General features: G+C 43.0%; 1 long non-coding RNA gene across 1 annotated transcript; it reads left to right on the top strand.

Annotated features, from left to right (window-relative positions):
* Nucleotides 1-2,712: 2,712 nt before the first annotated feature.
* Nucleotides 2,713-4,638, top strand: LOC308061688. The gene is made up of 2 exons (XR_013927323.1): nt 2,713-2,795; nt 2,971-4,638. It is a non-coding gene; the product is annotated as an uncharacterized lncRNA (long non-coding RNA).
* Nucleotides 4,639-4,750: the final 112 nt, after the last annotated feature.

Below are 4,750 nucleotides of genomic sequence, written 5' to 3'. Positions count from 1 at the left end.
TCCTGGAGCTGTGGACTGTGCCCGACCACTTCTCACGGACAGGGAGTCTAAGCACTTGAGTATACAGCAATTGCACACAAGTTGTAATAATGTTGCAGATGTAACAAAAATAAAAATAAAAAAGTAAAAAGAAAGGAAACAAAGAAAGGGAAAAGCTTTTTTTTAGAATGTTTGATGCATTTTGCCTTTAAAAGGTGATCAGCAGTTTTATCGGGAGAAGCCAGATTATTCGCTGAGAAAATGTTAGGGAAGAAGGGAAATGGACTGTTGTCTACATGGATTCACTGATCTCTGGAAAGACTTCAATACACAATGAAACATTGTCTAGAGGCAGTTCTGTTATACTTGATCCTGTACAAAGGCAAAGTACAAGCTCAGCTGTTTGAAGGCACATATATGTATACATAACCCGTGTGTCGTAGATCTGGCTAAGCTCCCTGGCTAGACATTGACCAGACACTAGAATATGTGTGCTTTAAGCCTTGAAGTCTGAAAAAAAATCTGTATAGTCCTAGGATTAACTTCAGTCCTTGAGATTTGTCCTTGCTTCAGATTACCCTTTCCAAGTTTTAGCTAGCATGAGCATGCTGAGCTGCAACTCATTTCTCAGGTGCTTGTGGTGCTGTAAACAAATTATCTTTATTCTCTGCTAAATAGAGAAAGAAAATCTTCAAGCCTACCTAAAATAACATCACCTTGTTATATTCCCAGTGTGAGTTTCTTTTCATTCTGTGACAACCTAAGCTGCTTCTGCAGCCCACGAGTTAACTCCTGTTTGGCTTGTCCCCAGGTAAATCATCAATTCTCTTTTCAAACATACCCATCTCTTCTTTCTTCATTCACTATTTCTCAGCCTTTTTTTTTTAAGAAAAATTATTTATTACTCTCTTCCATATCTTTGTTTTGCCTGTTGTAACTCTTTCTGGCTCCAAACTCCTTCTCTGTGGAGAGGTGAGCCTTAAACTTCAGTTTCTCGCTGTCCCAAGTGTTTTCATCTCAGCAGATAACCATTAAGATTTAATTACTAACTGCTGTCTCAGTTCTGGAAAGGCTGTAATGCAGACCTTGGTCAGCAGTACATGTGCATGGGGATATCCCAAAATACACCTGACTTCTTTGTAACAGCTTCATAATATCAGTCAGAGCTAATAGATTCTGCACAGTCTTTCCTCTGCTTAAAATGTAAAACACCACTTCCTTAATGCCCTGCGATGCAGCTATACAAACACACAGATTTTCTTCTTCCTCTAGCTCATTTGCTCAGCACTCAAGCACCAATTTAGAATGACTGATCTGGTTTTAATCCAGATGGCTTGCTGTAGTGGTTTGTCTCCCTCTCACTAACTCCCTCCCTCTCCTCCTTACACTGCAATTTGTCTGCATTGTTTGGTTCTCTTTTACAGCCTTTGGGTAGGACAGGTATTTTGCTCTCTGCTTTACCCGATACCTGACATTTGTGCTGCCATTGTCTGCTGAGTCTCTCAAGTCACTCCCAGAGACATGGTGTTTAAAGGCAGCTCTGCTGGGAATAGCATTAGAGAGGCACTGATTGTCTCATGATGTGGCATCGCTCCTGCAGGTAACAGGTATTTTCCTGGCAGCTTGTCTTAAGCTTAGAGCGGCATAGCATAACTGATAAGGGGTAAAGATGTCTGCAATACATTAGTAGGGCTCTGTGAAGAAACTTGCACAGCATTTGCCTTGCTCCAGCTCTGCCCAGTATAGTAATCATGATATTGGTAATCTACTGGACACTTCTGAGAATTAAGAAAAAAAAAAAAAACAAACCAGCAGCAAAACTGCTCATACTCTCAAGGTGTATGTGTGAAGATAATGAATATTATTATCCTCTCTTTAAAGACTGAGAGGCTGTGCATAAATGATTTACCTAGGGCCCCAAAGGAGCCTGTGTTTGACTAGGGAGCTGAACTTTAATTGTACCTGACTTTAATCCTATGTTCTGACTGTACCTCCCTCATTATCTACCTGTCCATTTTCATTAGTGCTCATATCCATCAGACTCATTAATAAATCTGAGAGGGTGTTCTGTCATGGCTACTAAACCAGAAACTTAATCGAGACCTAGACTAGAAATATCTACTTGCCTCAAACACCCATTGCCTAAAATTGCTGTCATTTACACTGAATGCCAGCTACATTATGACTTTAACCATGACACAGTTAATGTCAGCCATTAACCTCAGGTTATGGTCACAGAATCACAAGTGACTGAACTACTGTTTTTTAAGAGACTACTGCCTACAGCTGGAAAGTACTGTCCCCAGAGGGGACAGTCCAGTGACAGTTTCAGTCCAAGGCAGCATGTCCATGGTTCTGCCTTTACTGGCAACTCCTGAAAGACATTGCCACTCCTTTTCTTTTGCTCGCACCAGCATCTGTGTATCTTTCAGGATAAAACAGATCAGGGAAATAAAATCATCCCAAAGATATTTTTTTTTTTAAAGGCCTAGTTTGACTCGCTGAACAGGCTTACTCTCCAGTCAGTTGACAAACAGTGCTAGCAGATCAGAGGGTGCAGGATCATTGTCTCCTTTGCCTTATGCTGTTTTAAACAACCTCAGCTAAGAGGCTGGTGGCTGCCCACAAGGGCTAGGAAGGTCCCAAGTCCTTGCTGTGCAGAATAAAATGATCTAACTGGAGCACCACTGAAGACTAGCTAGAAGTAAACAAATGATCAGTGTCTGTCTCAAATGAAAAGTATTAACTTCTTATAACTAGCTACCTTGATGATTTCAAATTGTCTTACCTTGCCTACAGGCTTGTGCCGGACTTGGGTACAGTGGTTGGAAAGGTTATGACCCCAGTTACCAGTTCCTGTTGAAGTTACCACCTGAGTTTACTTGGTGGTTGAAATTCAAAACAGAAATATATGATAGATGAAATTACTGCCCTTGGTTATGGATACCTCAGGAGTAGATCTACTACGTACTCTGCTGCCTCTATAATCAGATGATCTTTTGCCGGGGAGGCAGGGGAAAGGGGCTGGGGAGATAACTTCCTCAGCTGACTTTGGAAGGAATCATGTATCAGAGTCCTTGCCAATGGTTTAACACAGCTGCCACCTGCAGCAACTGCTGGTGAAGAAGACCTCACTTAAGAGGGATGTATCCATGAAGGATAATTTCAGCAGCATTGAAATCTTGAAAATACAAAGAGAAAAGTGAATTAGTTTTTATTTGCTGCAGAATATCATTTCAAGTTTGACTGGAATAGTTTATGAGTTTGGATCAAATTTAGTTAAGGAGTTTTGGCAGAAAAAAAAGAGAAAATAGTGTTTACTTTTAATTTTAAAGAGTGTTCTCTGTCTCTTCAGAAGCATTTTTTAATCCAGCCCTCTTTGCTTATATATTACTGCCCTAACCTTCTACTTAGAGGTATTACGGGGTTAATGTAGGAGATCTTGTTGCAGCTGTTCTGTTTTGAAAAACTAATTAAATATTAATTTGAACAGAAGTTCTTTAACAATCAGGCAGTAAGTTCAGTCTCTTTTCCTCTGGTTCATTTTTTTGACTAAGGACTGAGCTGGATTAGGGACCAAAGGACTTTCATAACTGCATAGGAGCGTTCATTTAGCCTCAAATGTTGTTTCTTTGCCACAGCTAAAGGAATCTAAGAAGTGACCAGCTGATCTTAAGAGCTCCTTCTGCGCATTTTGTCCCTTACACCAATATCAAGGCATATCTGCTCCCAAGATAAGACTGTTCATGGAATTGAACAACTAATTCTACCCAACCAAACCCCAAGTAAAACAAAACCAGCCATCTCTTCTTGGAGTTGCCTTAGTACCTAGAAGAGGGGCTGTATAATGGTAGATCACTGCCACAGCTTGGGTGAAGAAGAGAGAGGACTGCATGGAAAAAAAACCCAGGCTTTCAGCAGGCAAAATGTAGATCTGTTGAAACTGTTGTGAAACTGGATGCTGGGAATCACAGGGCCAGCTGTGCCACAAGGTGCAAAGAGCCGAGTGCGTGGGGGTGACAGCATGGCTGGCATGGCAGTGCCCTCACTCATCAGGGTGCAGCCCCATGGTGCCCCAGCAAGAGCAGAGCAGGTCCAATGATAGTACCAGGGTCAGCCACAGCCTCGATCACCATGAGGGTCCATAGGGATGGGGCAGGTCCAGGGGCAAGCTTGGAATTCAAGTCAAGGTCAGGATCAGTGAGGTGTGTGGCCAGCACAGACAAACTGACAGGTTGCTCAGTCAAGGACCTGAGTGTAAATGCAGCTCTGGAGCAAAAGGGGAGGGATGGGGACCAGCAAGGCTTCTCCCAGTGCATCTTGCACAGCCCTCTCACAGTGTCCTGTTCCCAGGTCCCAGGGCAGCTGTGCCATGCCAATACTGGCTCTGAGGGCAGGCTGCTGGCCACTGGGTGAGGAGAGTCTGCAGAGCCTGATGGCATCCCCAGGGTCCAGCACTGGTTGCCAAACATGGAGCCATAAACTCGTGGTGTATCTACATGTTTATGTCACTTAGCTGAGCTCTCTCCTTCCCCTGACCATTGCCGTTCACTCCCACTTCTCCGTTCAACTTCTGCCACCCTCAGCTGTGCTACTGCAGGCTGGTGTGCCAGGCTCTCTGCCAAGACCCTGAAGTCTTGCAGGTTAACCCCCCCCTCACCCCCCCCCAAAAAAAAAAAAAAAAACAACCCACAAAAACCAATAAAGAAATCTCTCCAAACTTTTTAAAGCTCCTCAAGCATTTATACCTGCTACATAAATAACTGGTAGG

The sequence above is a fragment of the Falco punctatus genome (assembly GCF_963210335.1).
Source record: "Falco punctatus genome assembly, chromosome: 3".
Lineage (NCBI taxonomy): Eukaryota > Metazoa > Chordata > Aves > Falconiformes > Falconidae > Falco > Falco punctatus.
Note: the sequence above shows the minus strand (reverse complement) of the source record. Positions and strands in the feature narration are given on the sequence as shown.